This window comes from Rattus norvegicus, chromosome 5 (assembly GCF_021556685.1).
Source record: "Rattus norvegicus strain SHRSP/BbbUtx chromosome 5, alternate assembly SHRSP_T2T, whole genome shotgun sequence".
NCBI classification, from domain to species: Eukaryota; Metazoa; Chordata; class Mammalia; order Rodentia; family Muridae; genus Rattus; species Rattus norvegicus.
In genome coordinates this window covers 143,636,509-143,652,619 of record NC_141538.1, presented here as the reverse complement: position 1 = coordinate 143,652,619, position 16,111 = coordinate 143,636,509, and the positions used below count along the sequence as shown (strand labels likewise).

At 46.1% G+C, this 16,111-nt stretch overlaps 1 long non-coding RNA gene across 1 annotated transcript in view; it reads right to left on the bottom strand.

Annotated features, from left to right (window-relative positions):
* The window catches only part of LOC120103127 (uncharacterized), an 88,044-nt gene that overhangs the window by 32,649 nt on the left and 39,284 nt on the right, over positions 1 to 16,111 (bottom strand). Inside the window, exon 2 of the long non-coding RNA XR_015620487.1 lies at positions 12,356 to 12,439. This is a non-coding gene — a long non-coding RNA (uncharacterized LOC120103127). The remainder of the gene's footprint in view (positions 1 to 12,355; positions 12,440 to 16,111) is intronic.

Genomic DNA, 16,111 nt, shown 5'->3' with positions numbered 1-16,111 from the left:
TAATGTTCCCACAGTTCTAGAATGTTCTTGGCGTCCAGAAAATCTCGAAAGCAGCTTTGTGTGGTTTTGCTCTCTTCTCCCCAGCTCCCTCTGGTCCGTCCAACACACCTAGTTTCGTTTCATTTGCTCAGCAGGGTCCCTGAGCATCTCCTGCCTCAGGACCATTAGACCAAGGAAGCTCAACAATGTCAGGAGATGTTTTAACAACCGTTCCTTCCGAAAGGCCAGGACTCCAGGGTACAATGGCATAGTCCAGAGGCACAGGGTTCTTCTGGAAAGTGATCAGAGATCAAGGTCTGTGATGTCTGAGCCTTAGAAATGCATCAGATGCCAATGCCTTGGACTAGAGGGACAGGGATGGGCAGACGACTCCAGACAGGGGCCGCTACAGAACCTCGGGAAGTATGCACCATGGGGGGACAGGTAGTGAGTGGATCATGGCTGCCCTCGGGCTTGGAGCTCCATGTGTAGATGAGTGATGAGAGAGGGTCCAACCAGAGAGAATAGGGCTATGGGAATAGTGGTCAATGACTAATTTGGTTTGGAAAGGCCTGTGGACTATCTACTTGGGCCTGCCCAGTTAGGTGAAGGGTCTTGATGCATAGATAGAAGTTTGGGAGTCAAAATCTGACCATGAACACCAAATAGGAAAATAGGAAAGCTGAACACAGAGATGACAGGCATCAACATTTATGAAGAATGTTCTGGAAAGATGAGGGAGGTTCAGATGTGAGTGAGGCAGGAGGATGTCCCATCATCTGGAAGCCAGGTCAGGAAAGAGTATGGAGGAGGAAGAGGCCAGTAAGGAAGCAGAAGTCAAAGCAAGTACAGCTTGGAGCAAGGCTTTGTAGCTAGCTCGAATCCCAGTCTCCCTTTCACTTTCTATACGGCCTTGGACAAGGTGAGTGGCCTCTGAGCCTGGCTTCCCTCCATGTGAAGAAAGGCAACAGCACTGGTGTCTACCTCCTAGGGAAAACACCATCACAGGGCTCAGTGGACAAGGCTCCATGTGAAAACCCCAGTGAGTGCCCAAGCTCTCGGGAAATGGCCTGGATGTGGCTGGCAAGAACAAGACATCCCTTGGTGAGGTTCCAGGGAGCAATCCAGGACATAACAGAGGCCCACAGGAGTCCTAAGGGGACAAAACCCTTGCCATTGCTGCAGCATGTACTTGGGGAGTGCAGACATGGATGCTCCCCAAGGAAATAAACTGAGAGAGGGGCTGAAGAGGGAGCAACCTGAGTGAAGGCTGAGAGAGAGATGGCTGGCCATCGCAGGGACCAGAAGGTCCCTACTGCCCTCGGGTGCCAAGCTCAAGGGTAAATGGTCCCAGGACTGGACAGCAACCACAGACACGGTCCTGCACTGTGCATTACAAACACGAGAATGCGATCATTAGGTGATTATGTTTTTAAGACCCAAATTGTTTCACTTGTTTCCCTGCCAGCTTTCATTGGGCCATCAGTCATTCCCCACACAGATAGCATTTCTTATGTACATTGACAGAATAAATTACATGGTCCTCATCCAGCAAATCAACATTACAGGGGAACATTATCTTCTGCATGGTGATGCCTGGGCACACCATAAATCCTAACCAGGTTTATTACATCTGTCTTGTCATAGATTCATTTTATTGAGAAGTAGAGGGGTTTTTTTCCAGATTAATAATCACACATTAATAGATGAGATTCTTTTTTGGAGAATTGTTTTCTTGGGGTAGCTGAAGAAAGGGCAGTATGGCTTCCAAGTGGTGTCCCACCAGAGGCTGCTGCCATAAGGATGACCTTGTCATCCTGACAGTGTCCTTCAGGACTGGGAACCAGGAACTCCTGGGAGGACTCTAGGTCATCCATTGATTCCCCACCACCACCACCACCACCACCATTTCCCAACTCTCTCTAAATGCCAAATTCTGAAGCTTTCGATGTGGTGTCAACAATGTATCATTACATTGAACCAATCCAGTGAATGTTTGGTGAGTAACTATCATGCAAACCAATGAGAGCTGACCCACAGAAGACTGAGGGCAATTTTGGGTGGGTTCTTGAGTCAGGCTTCCTGCCTGCCTGCCTGCCTGCCTGCCTGCCTGCCTGCCCTGAAGATGTCTTGTTAGCTCTGCATCTCCTTCTCCTTTTGTGCTAAATGATCTGATTGGACCAGACCAAGCTTGGAAAACTACAGCTGGCTTGCAAGGTAAATCCAGCTACGGCATGATTTAGTAAGTGAGGTCGCAGGACAGCCCTGCCCATTTGTGAAGCACGGATGTGTGGCTGCGAAGAAGACTCTACCCTGCAAAGCCTATAATATTTAATCCCCAGACTTCTATAGCAAATGTTTGCTGGCCTCTGGACCAGATAAACTCTAGGTGAACGAGATTTGGGCAAAGCTATGGCATGGCACTCAGGTGCACACTGTGGTATTGATTGGAGCCCACTGTGTCAAACTCATTCTTGGAAATACCTTATTTCATTCTTGCAAGGTCTCAGTGGCAAGATTCTACCCTGGAGGTTCTAATGCTCATCTGCAGGCAGAGACAAGGTAGAAACTTAAGTCTTATTTGGCACCAATTTCTTACATCTTTGGACACTGTGCCCGATCAAGATGTTAATTGGTGAGTGCCAGGGAAACAGGGAAATCTCTCAGGAGACCTGACATTTGGCATATAGAATGTTGAAGAGCAGAGAGGAAGTGTGATTAATCTTGCTGGACCTGGTAAGAACGTGATCCCACTGTCGACTGCCCTGCCTCTCAGTGGGCGTTTTCTCCCTTTAGCCTTATGGTCAAACTCTTCAGTTGGTTCCCATTCAACAGATGGAAACGCAAAGTCCAGAGAGGCAGGTGCTAGACCCAAGGCACATGATGGTTAAGCTGTATGTGTGTCTGCAGTGAATGCTTTCAGCTACATTAGACCGGCTGCCCTGGGCTGAGAGAGAAGGGTGGAGGGATGCTTTGGGGCTTGGTATCAGGTCCATCCCTGGGCATCAGAGTGTCAGAACTCCAAAAGAAGGCAAACCTTGGGCAGGTGGGAGCATCAAAGTTCCAGCCCTAGCTGTCTGGGGGTTATCTCTTGGCCCTTTCCTGGTGCAGCCAACTTCCTGCCTGAACAAAGCAGTCTTCTCAGCCAGAGAAAAAGCCAAGGAATACACACACACACACACACACACACACACACACACACACACACACACACACACACACAGAGAGAGAGAGAGAGAGAGATTCTCATCCCCTCCCCACCTCACACCCCACATCTCCACTCAGTCCTACTCTCTCAGTCCCTCCCACACAGCTCTCCTGGCCCCTCCCACAGGTCTCTCCTGGCCCTTCACAGGACTCTCCTGATTTCTAGCCCCCCAGAGCCTGGTCTCTGTCCTCACAGGGACATCTCATGGATCAGCAGACAGCCCCCCATGCCCCGCACAGTCTAACTCCTTTTTTTCCCTGGAATCCTGCTCCTTAGACCAACAAAGGCGGCCCCATCCTCACAGAAGCTTGGCACCCAGCATTGAAGTGAGCCCGAACACATTTCTCTCTCTCCTTCAACATCTAATCTATTAGCTTTCAAACTAGTAACAGGATCCCATCTCTTCTCACTTTTGCTGCTACTAACCTGGCCCTAGGCCACCATCAGCTCTGACTCCAGCCAGTTACCTGCCTGTCTCACTGCTGACACTGGGCAAGAGGATCAGTGGGCAAAGCTTCTTGTTGCTCAAAATGTGTCAACACCTCATTTCCTACTCATGAACCAAATCTCACAATACCAAAAATACCCCCATGGCCCTGCTATCCCTGCCCTAGCCACACAGCTCTCTCTCTCCTCCATCACCCTGCTGGGCCTCAGTTCTCCTGTACCCTACAGAGCAGCCTCCTGCTCAGCCTCAGAGGAAACACGGCCCCTAATTGCCTTCCTGGACCATCTTGCAGCCCAGGGTCTCTGGGCGTTCCCGGCCAGCCGTGTGCTCTTCAGTAAGATATCCATGGACCCTGGCAGGTTTGCTGCAAAAGTCAGCGTGTTTCGTGTGTCTTCCCTTCCTGCTTCCCCGCCTGATTTCCCTCTGTACCAGTGACTTCCAGCTTGCTCACCGGTCCACTCTCGCTAAGTGATAGTGAGCAGCTAGCTCACTAAGACGTAAGCTTCACACAGGCAGGACTTGGTATCTGTTTAACTCATGGCTTTACAATAGCACGCACTCAGCTTAAGAACTTATTTGTTGGGGGTTGGGGATTTAGCTCAGTGTCAGTGGTAGAGCGCTTGCCTAGCCTGCAAGGCCCTGGGTTCTGTCCCCAGCTCCGAAAAAAAAAAAAAAAAAAAAAAGAACTTATTTGTTTGGTGGCTGTATATGTATGGGCCACATGTGGGGCAGGCTCTGAATGGGTGTTCCTTCTGCCTCTGTTCTAAACTTTGCCTCCCTATTCCCTGCCAAGGGCATTCTTGTTCCCCTTTTAAAGAAGGAGTGAAGCACTCGCATTTTGGTCATCCTTCTTGAGTTTCATGTGTTATGTGCATCTAGGGTAATTCAAGCATTTGGGCTAATAGCCACTTATCAATGAGTGCATACCATGTGTGTTTTTCTGTGATTAGGTTACCTCACTCAGGATGATATTTTCCAGATCCATCCATTTGCCTATGAATTTCATAAAGTCATTGTTTTTGATAGCTGAGTAATATTCCATTGTATAGATGTACCACATTTTCTGTATCCATTCCTCTGTTGAAGGGCATCTGGGTTCTTTCCAGCTTCCGGCTATTATAAATAAGGCTGCTATGAACATAGTGGAGCACGTGTCTTTGTTATATGTTGGGGCATCTTTTGGGTATATTCCCAAGAGAGGTATAGCTGGGTCCTCAGGTAGTTCAATGTCCAATTTTCTGAGGAACCTCCAGACTGATTTCCAGAATGGTTGTACCAGTCTGCAATCCCACCAACAATGGAGGAGTGTTCCTCTTTCACCACATCCTCGCCAGCATTTGTTGTCATTTGAGTTTTTAAAGAAGTGCAGGCCGACAGGAGACGGATGTAGATCTCTCCTGAGAGACACACCCAGAATACAGCAAATACAGAGGCGAATGCCAGCAGCAATCCACTGAACTGAGAACGGGACCTCCGTTGAAGGAATCAGAGAAAGGACTGGAAGAGCTTGAAGGGGTTCGAGACCCCATATGAACAACAATGCCAAGCAACCAGAGCTTCCATGGACTAAGCCACTACCCAAAGACTATACATGAACTGACCCTGGGCTCCAACCTCATAGGTAGCAATGAATAGCTTAGTAAGAGCACCAGTGGAAGGGGAAACCCTTGGTCCTGCCAAGACTGAACCCCCAGTGAACAAGATTTTTGTGGGGAGGGTGGTAATGGGGGGAGGATGGGGAAGGGAAGCCCGTATAGAAGGGGAGAAGGAGAGGTTAGGGGGATGTTGGCCCATAAACTGGGAAGGGGAATAACAATCGAAATATAAATAAGAAATACTCAAGTTAATAAAAATAAAAAAAAGAACTTATTTGTTTACATGTGTGTGTCTGTATGAGTATGTGGGTTAGGTGCACGGATGTACACACCTGAGCCTGCACACAGACACCAGAAGAGGCGTCAGGTGTCCTCTCTCATTATCCCCCATGGTTCCTCAGAGGCAGCGTCTCTCCTTGAACCTGAAGCTCAGGTCTCAGCCAGGTTGGACACTGGCAAGCCCCATGGGTCCTCCTGCCTCCACTCATTGCTGAGCACTATGGTAATAGGCCTTGGTGGAAAACGTCCAGCTCAGAACAGAACTCTAGGCTTCGTGATTATGGAGCAAGGACTCTGAACTGTTGAGTTAGCTCTCCAGCCCCTATATAAAAGTCTAATCATTTTTTATGCTGTTCCTCTACATGGAAAGGGAGTGTATTTGATCAAACTGTATGTTTCCTCATGTGAAAGGTGGATGAAGCTGGTCCCTTACTCACAGGTATCGTTAGGAATGACTGACAGCCAGAAGAAGGCTAATGAAATGGGGTCTGCAGAGTCTGCCTCACACAGCCGGACCACAAGCTAAGTTCCCTTGCATGTGAGATCGAGCGCAAGGTGAAGGTGCTTGGCTTTATCACTAACAATGGCTCTCAGGAAAGATCCTGCTTCTCCTTGTACCCTGGTTGCCTGTCTGGACTACATGGTATTGTTTTAGGACAACTGAAGAAGATGAAGTACAAAGGATGCTTGGCCTGGGACCAAGATCATTCTAATGCAGGTGACATTGAGGCTAACAAAGAAATGAAGAAACATACCCAAGAGTACACCTGGGAAAGAGGCCCTCGCCCGGGCTTGCCTTCTCTGCTCCCTGGCCTCTTGGTGGGTAGACTTCAGAGCAGCCCAGGCCCAAGCAGGTAATATGTAACAGTCTGTCTGTCTCTCTGTTTTTCTGTTTTTTTCTTCTCTTTTTAGCATGAAAACCCGCCCTAGCACCTCTCATTATCCACTTCATCAGTCTCAAACCGTCAGCTAATTGCGTTCCCCAGCTGCCCCTCCCTCCTGCCTCTTCATGGAAGCTCAACAGAGCACAGCTGCCTCCCTATTTGGGGCTCCACTGGGGAGATACAAACAAAATGTAGCCTACGGTACCCTAATGCCTTCCCTGGGCACCTCTTCTCCACTGACCCTGTTTGTTTGTCTCTGCATCCCCACCCCCAGGATCATGGATGCAGGACAGCCCAGGAAGGGGGGGCCCCCGTAAGTGCTGCCTGGACATGCAAGACTTCACTGATGTTGCTAAGTCTGTAGCCTTTGCAAAAGGAAAACTCAGGAGGTTTGCTTGATCCTCATTCCACCTCTCTGCAAGAGGTCACTTTCCAAAGCCTAGTGCAGAATGCAGCCAGGTAGATGACAGAGGAGACCAGAGAAGAGGAGAGATTGGCTGGGGTTTCAGGTGTGGGCTTCAGTAGAGTCAGAAGGTGAGTAGAATGCTTGGGTCTGTGTAGCCGCCACCTGATGCTTAGCCATGCATGGGTCAAGGCTAGGCTGCCTCACAAGAGTGCCTGGTGGGAGAGCCGGGTTGCAGTATTGGAGATCACAGAATTCTGAGCCATGGGGGTGCCATAGGAGAGGGGAGATCTTACTGAACACCTGTATTCAGCAGAGACTCCCAAGGGGGGACCCTTCTGCACCCACCTAGAAAAACCCAAACCAATCCATGACAGAACCAAGCTGACTGATTAATGAATTGTGCCCAGAGAACAGAATCCTCTTTAAAATAAGTCAACAGAACTCTAGATCCCAAGGTTCTAACCATAGTATCCAACTCATAATTTGTGAATTTTTTTTAATACAAATCATCACTGTGGTGCTATTCTAATGTCTTGGACCCCAGCACTCAGGAGACTGAAGCAAGAATTTGGATTTGAAGCTAACTTTAGCTATATAGCAAGACCCTATCTCATAAACAAAGTAAAAACACGAAACAGCACAATGTAATCTATAACCAAGAAGAAAATCAAGAGAAAGAGACCTAGAGATGACTCAGGTGTCAGATATAGACATAAAGGACTTCAAAGCAATCCCTCGAAATATGCTCAAAGATTTAAGGAAGAACGTATATACTGTGACTGAATCAATGGGGAAACCCAAAGGGGGAAAATGGAACATATAAAGAAGAATCAGGTAGGAATGATAAATGGAAATAGAAAATTTCAATGTTAAACAACGGGAAGCTAAAAAGAAAAGTTCAGTGAGTCCTTGAAATTAAGACAACTGTGGGTCCTGGAAGAAATTCTAATGCTAATAGTACAGATAGAATTGGAACCCACAAAAGAGAGATGGATGGGTGCAAGTAAGCTGCAGGCCAGGACTCCATGTTTGCAAAAGATAAAGCACATTGCCCAAAGTATGCAAAGAGCCCTGAAAATGCACCAATTAAAAGCTACCCAGTTAAAAATCCAAAATACTTCAGTGGTCACCTCGGCAAAGACGATATGCAAATGATATGCAGATGATATGTAGATTGAAATATGTTGAAAGTCACTCAACATCACACAGCAGCAGGCAGTTGCAACTTAAGAACTCCGTACATGTTAGAATGGTCCAAACGAGACAATGCATGGCCTGAGTTTATTAAGTTGACCAATACACGATGCACATATGCACCAACACATGGCTTTGCACTGTTAAAAGACATTCATTAATTATCTGTGGGTGGAAACATTAATTTAAAGGGATGGCCTAAATCCAACATCTGACAGCCCCAAATGTTGACAAGGAGACAGAGTGACCGTAAGTTTAATGCACTGTGAGTCTGCACGTGGTTCAGTCGCTTGGGAAGGCAGTCTTGCAGTTTATTACAACACTAAATGTGCATTTCCTGGCATTTGCCCAAATAAGTAAAAACCTTGTGTCCACCCAAACCTGCCGAGTAATGGTTATTAAAACATAATCGGCATCAGAGAGGCTGCATCCAGCAACTGCTAGGAGCAGATGCAGAGACCCACAGCCAAACATTAGTCAGAGCTCACGGAATCCCATTGAAGAGGGGGAGGAAGGATTGTAGGAGCCAGAGAGACAAGGACACCATAGGAACATGGCCCACAGAATCAACTAACCAGGGCTCATAGGGCCTCACCAAATCTGAAGGACAGTCGGGGAGCGTCTATGGTTCTGACCTAGGTCCTATGCGTGTTATGGCTATATGGGTTTGTGTTCTTTTGAGACTCCTAAGTTTGAACACGGGCTGCCTCTGACTTTTACCCCCTGTCTTTCTGACTCTTTTTATCCTACTGGGTTGCTCAGCCAGCCTTGATAAGAGGGTGTGTGCCTAGACTTGTTGCAACTTGGTAGTTGGCCAACTCTTTTCTGAAAGGAAACAGAGAGGATTGGGTGTCGGGGAGAGGAGAGGTGTGGGGAGGAGGGACTGGGAGAATTGGGAGGGAAAACTGTTGTCAGGTTGTAATATATGAGACAAGAATTAAATAAATGAATATCCTGATTCATAATCACCAAACCTTGGATATAAACAGGATGACCTCTAATAGGTAAATTAAACAAATACTGACACATCCATTCAATGAAATACTATTCAGAACTGAACAGAAATGAGCAACTCAAGGCACAAGACAACATGGAAAAGCCTGAAAGGCATGTTACTGAATGCAGGAAGTGAGTCTGGAAAAAAAAAAAAAAGGACATTCTTTATTATTCTAATAATTCAGCACTCTAGAAAAAAATAAAACTGTGGAGTTTTGAAAATATCAGAGGTTGTTGGCTAAAAAGCAGAAAGAAGGCAGACACAGCTGGGAGACTTGCAGCAGGAAGACTGTTCTACAAGACCATTCTGTACTCCTGTGGTGGTAGACACGGGTCAGCACGCATTTGTCAAAACCCACGGATTGTATGCCACCAAGAGTGCACCTTAAAATAAGACACGCACTTTGGTGATAACAAGGTGTCAATGTTGGTTTGTCAGTTGCAATAAATGTACCACAGGGATGGGGAATTGTGACAGTGGCGAAGTCTGTGTGTGAGAGGGGATGATGGGCTACATAGGAATTCTACATTTTCCACATGGTTTTGTTGTGAACCTAAAACTATCATACAAAAAAGCAGATTTCTTTAATTTTAAGGACAAAAAAGTGTTTTAGATGGGATGATGGTGTCAACCCAGGAAAAATGTAACTAAACCCAAACAACATAAACAGGCTCCCTACACACACACGTACATTCACATGCATACGCACACACACACACACACACACACACACACACACACACACACACATAATGGTCTCCTCCATGGCATATAATAATCAAATCTCTGGAGGAATAAAAAGGAGAAAAAGTAAAACCCCAAGGGCAGTAGGAAGAGAAGAGACAATGCACACAGATAGGAAGCAAAGATTAGAAGTTAGAACGTCTCCTGATTTACCATGACATGGTGGCGGTCAGAAGGCAGTGAGGGACTCAGATGAAAGAAAACCAACTCATGATTCTGAACGTCTGTGCTCAAAAATAATTCAGAAGTGAAAGCAAATGAGAAAATTTGAAAAATAAAAAGCAGGGGAATTGATTAGCCACAGATATGAACTCTAAAATGGTATAGAAATTCTTCAGGCTACTGTAACAACACGAGATGGAGCACGGGTCCCTGTCAAAAAGAAAAACACACGGAATTGGGGTCTTTGAAGGGGTGGAAACAGCACAGTGGAAACTTCCTGGAATCTATGAGGGTGACCCTAGTGAGGACTCCTAGTAACAGAGAACCCTGAGTCTGAATTGGACATCTTTGGGAGCCAAGCGAAGCTTCCAGTCATGAGATTGGGTTGCATTAGGTGGCGAGGGGGTCCAGTGGAGATCCCTAACCCAGGCTGATGCTAGAACAGAAGGTCACTCTCTGAACTCACAGCAGGCCCCGTTGATGAAGACGACACCCTCACAACTCATTGGACATAGAGAGGTTTGAGCTGTGTCTGCGTGAAGCCTTCACGTCTATGTTTTAGTATGTTTAGTATGACTAGGTACTCTGCAGGCTATAGGGAGAGAAACCTGGACACCAACCCAGCCACAAAACCCTCAGCCTACAATCTGTCCTGCCTGCGAGATGTGCTGAGGCAGTGACGGCGCAGAACTTGTAGGAATGGCCAACCAACATTTGGTTTAACTTGAGGCTCACAGCACGGGAGGGAACCCATTACCTCCACTGCCCGGATGGCCAGGAACCAGACTGGATAGCTCAAAAACCAACCCAACTGGACAAAAAAAAGAAAAAGTCAATGAAATGATTCCTAATGAAATTCTACTATATTCAGGGATCAGCGTCTTGTCCGGTTGTCATTAGTAACACTTCTTTCTGCGGCAGATGGACGAAGGTGTAGAGACCCCCAGACAGACATTACATGGAAAGAGAGTCTAAACGGAAGGTCTCATCGGGTGATAAGGGGACCTCGAGGAAGAGGGGGAGGAAAGATCGTGGGAGTCAGAGGTATGGAGGACACAAGGAGAGCATGGCCCACCAAATCAACTAATTGGAGTTCATATGGGCTCACAGAGGCTGAAGTAGCAAGCAGGGGACCTGCATGGGTCTGCACCAGGTTCTCTGGATATGTTATGGCTGTTAGCTTGGTGCTTTGTGGGACTCCAAAAGGCGGGATCAGGTATACCCCTGACTATTTAGCCTGCTCTTGGGATTCTTTTCCTCCCGCTGGGTTACCTTGTCTAACCTCGATAGAAGGACTTTTGCCTTGCTTTACTGTATCTTGTATTTGTCATAGAAGAAGAGAAGGAGGAGGAGGACAACAAAGAGAATGATGATGATAACAACAACACAGTGACCAAAGTGGAGTCTACATGAGAAAAGAAAAAACTTTCTTCCTTCTTATTTTTCCCAGATAATATGTATGTATGTAGTGTGTGTGTGGATGTGCAGGTGTGTGCATGCAGAGCCTAGAGATCAATGCCAAACATCCTCCTCTATTGATCATGAATATTTTAGAGTCTCTAATTAACCTGGAATTTACTGCTTGGGCAGAACAGCTGGCTAGCAAGCTAGCTCTGGGGATTCTCCTGTCCTCACCTCTAAGTGTTGAGAGCAATGCCCTTGAAACCCACCATTATTGATGTTATTATTATGGTTAACATTAAGTATGACTGGGTTCATGGAAAATCCCCAGCCAGCTGCAGAAGACTAATACAAATCTGGTGGTCAGGATGAATAATGATATGATAAGGTTCTGACCTTGCTGAGAAATACATCTGACGTCAGGATGCCCAATGTGATGACCTGTAACCTTTCTGAAAAACCAACATCCTGTTGACATCAGCTGAGCACACGAATACTGTGTCCTTGGCCTGAGTAAATGTTTCCCACTTCCCACCTCTCTCGATTACCCCTGTTATGGTATAAATTCAGCCTTGGGAAAAAATAAAATTGTCGCTTTGATCAGACTCTTGTCTTGGCATACTTCTTCGTGTCTCTTGTCCCCAATTCTCTTCCAGGTACCCTCTGCGCCCTCGTTGACATCTAAGGAGCAGGGTCACAGAGGCATGCTGCATGCCTGTATTTTACATGGATGCTGGAGACCAAACTCAAGTCTTCATACCTGCAGAGCAAGTTCTTTACTCCTGGAGCCATCTCCATAGCCCTTAACTTCATTTCTTTTAAATAAAATGTATCGTTTTATTTTACTTAAGACAAAAGTCATACTGACTAGCAGGAGTTAAATGTAAAAGGTAAAATGAATGCTAAAGTAAAATATAGGAGGGAAGAAACAGAATAGAATTCAGAAAAGATTCTTACACTATATATGGAGTGAAGTAATATGTATCAAAGGTGAGCTTTGACCATGTAAGATCATGTGATCAGTCGGCCAGATGGGTTAATGGGAGAAGCATGCTTACCTCATAAGCCCGAGGACTTGAGTTCAGATCCCCAGAACCCACACAAAGTTGGACACAGTATCACACGTATGCAGTCCAGCAAGCCTATAAAGGGAAGCAGAGACAGAGGATTCGACAGAAGTTTGTGGGTTGGCTAACATGGCACTCACAGAAGTAGACAATAAAAGACCCTTCACAAATGGTAGAAGGCAAGTACCAGCTCTCAAAGTTGTCTCTGACCTCACATGCACACACCCACACTTACATCAACTTACCTGCACCCCCCAACACACACACACACACACACACACACACACACACACACACACTTTTTTTTAATGTCTCGTGCCTGAGACATGGTGGTGCACATCTATGATCCTCACACTCAGCATTCTGCGGCACAGAGATTGTTACTTTGAAGCTAGCCTGAATTACACTGGAGGATCCTATTTATTAATTAAGCAATTAAAATGCATTTAGATGTTCCTAAAACAATTACCTTAAAAGAGACATATTTTTAAAGATATTAGATGAGTAAAACCTAGACTATTGACTGGGAACATGGTTCAGTGGTAGGGTACTTACCTAGCATCTGTAAGGCTCGGGTTCCATTCCCGGTACCATATAAAACTAGAATATTAAAAACTTCCAACAACCCAAATGAGGCGGGGAAAGTAGGGAAGAAAACAAAACGTAACAAGAACACAACATAGGCATCACATAGCAAAATCATAAGTTCAAAATCAGCTAAATCGATAATCACACTAAATGTAAATGAATCAAAAATTCCAATGAAAAGACAGGAATTCTTAGAAACAAAAGCAGCATATAATGGTATCTTATAAGAATAGACGACGGTGAAAAGGATACACCATGAGAACATAAATTCAGAGTAGCCATAATAATATGAGAGAAAACAAATGTAACACAAGACAGTTGGAAGATAGTCAAGATAGAACCATGACTGTGAATAGCTATCTAACTCTGAGTCTTAACAGATAAATGAAAAACAGCAGAACAGGACCAGCAGTGTGTTCCACTGTATGTAAGTCATGACACAATGAAAATTAGAGTGTGTATTTGTGTGGACACAAACCTCTGCGGCTCAAGAACCAGTCTGGAGTGCAAGATCAAAGCCTAACCAGTTACCAGGAAATCTCGACTCCACGTTTCAAAGGCGTGAGCCAGAATTCCAGCCTCTCATTCCCAAGCCAGGGAGGTGTCCGGCAGCTGGGGCATAAGGCAACAATAGTTCCAGCGAAGAGTTGAGTGTAGTGTTCCCTCATATCTGCAGCTTCACTGCCCTCAGTTTAAATTGCCCACAGTCAACCACAATCAGAAAGTATTAAGTGGCAATTTCCAGAAATGAGCACCTGATAAGTTTTAAATTCTTAGCATGGTGATGAAATCTCTTGCTGTCCTGCTCCACTCCACCCTGAATGTGAGTCATCTTTCCTTATCTATACAACACACACAGCTACTTTAGTCACAGCTATCTCCTCGGCTATCGGCTCACAGGCTATTGGGTCGGGATCACAGAGCCTGTGCTCACGGAGCCTTCAGGAAACATCTTAACACAAGCCTACATGGCTCCCACCCCTCTGTTTCATCATGCAGGCATTGTGTCACCTCACACACTCACGGGGGGAAAGTGACCACAGTACAGCAAGTCGCTTTAGAGAGACAATGCACACAACCTGTGTGTGTCTGTCTGTGCACGTACATGCATGCATACGTGCGCCTGCCTGGGGAGGGCAGAGCTCAGTGTTGTGTCTTCTTTGAGTCCTTCTCTGTGCTGTGATTTGAGATGGGATCTCTCACTCACTGAACCTTTAGCTTACTGACTCAGCTAAGATAGCTAACCGGAGAGCCCTAAGGAAGACCAGAACTTATGGAGCATACCAATAAGGTCAACTTTTTAACTTGGCTTCTGGGTATCCAAAATCAGGTCCTCATGCCTTCGCGACAAGCATTTTACTAACCGAACCATCTTCCCAGCCCCTATAAATGCCTCTTTTTCCCCTTTTCCAGGGCTGGGGCTTGAACTCAGGGCCATATGTGTGTTAGGCAAGTACTTTTCCACATCTCCACCCCCATAAACTGTATTAGAGTACATTACACTAGTCTATGACCGACATTCTCAATACTGTCTTATCTAATTCATGTCAAATTTTGTGATAAATATGCACACATAGGAAAAACCATAGGGCATAGGTTCACAACTGGCAGTTTCCATAGGGTTGTCTTAGAACAAACCCCTGTAACGTTAACCATGAGGGATTTGGGGGAGGGGTATGTTGAAAATGCTCAATTGTAGGTAACACACAAATGACGCAAGAAAGCTGGCTTCCTGGCTCAGCATGTCCACTTCCTTCACAGAGGACAGAAGTGGTTTGAGACCCCGCATTGTCTATACACGTATAACTTCCCAGCTGTCCTACACTAGATCTTCAGGCTATCACAGAGTAATCCCTGGATACAGTGTAGCCACTGATCACTGGATACAAGCTTGACAGAATGATTGAGTGAGTGAGAAAATTAAAGGGAGGGGAAGGAAGAAAAGAGGCAAAAGACGAGAGAGCCAGGAAAGACAAAGCTTCCAGTGTCCCCAGATGAACTAAAGGCATGTGGTGGGGACCATGAGGTCAGAGTCAAACCCCCAGCTTGCTACTTCTATCCTAGAGTCTCTTAGGATGCCTGCAATACCATACTGGTTTGCTTCCTCCCAATGCTGCCCTGTCTCCCACCAGCGGGACAGCAAGGCCCTGAGTGCTGCGGTGTCTCACTGCTGCCTCCCCCCAGGACTTCTCATCCCTGGACTTCAGAGTGTCCCATACTAAATCAGACTTTTGTCTGCCAGAGTCCAATCTCAGCTCCTGAAGAAAGAATCAAGAGTCATTGATCGAAGACTCTTGCCTTAATTCCCTACCCCTCACCCCATCTCCACAATGAACCATTTCGCAGACAATGGCCATCATCACAGCCTTTGTGCAGGCCCAGGCATCCTGAAATTGAGCCTTCAATCTCCTCACAGACATGCACAGGAAATGGAAAATCTATGCCTGTCCCAGATGGCGCAGTGGCTGTTGGTCCCAAGGCACACAGGAGACCTGCTTCTGGACTGCAGAGAGAGTCGATGGCCTGGTCTAGCCTGAGCAGGTGGAAACCTGTCTCCCACGGTCACCCTGCAGGGTGGGATTAGCCTCACAGCTCCTCTCTTGTATTACCTAGCTACTTGCTACAGGACAAGGGACAACATAGTGTGTTATCTCCTGGCTCAAACCTGGACAATCCAAGCCCCAGAGTCCTGTTGCAAGACAGTCTCCGGGAGAAGACAATGTTCAAAGAAGTAGGTTTATGAGAAGGAAGTCAGACAGTGAATGCTCCACCTAGGAAATACCTACCCTTCAGGGTACTAAATCAACCTGAGGTCAGAGACACCCCTCCTCCTAATTCCCAAAGGATGGCCAGGAATATTTCTGACTCATCCATTCAAAAAGTCACTTCTGCGTAAAATGCTGTCTGGTCCCCAGAGGGACTCCCAGCTATGTTGAACAAAACCTTTACTATATTGAGATAGTTGGGGACATTTACTTAGGAAAGTGATATTAGAAAATACAAAGAACTTACTGTTAATTTTTGTTAAATATGATAATGTAATTATATAAGAAAACATCTTTTTATTTATGTGCCCTGTTGATATGGAGCAGAGTAATATCTTGGATTTTCTTCCAAACGCTTTAGCACAGAGGATAAAAAAGGAAATGAAAAGGACGA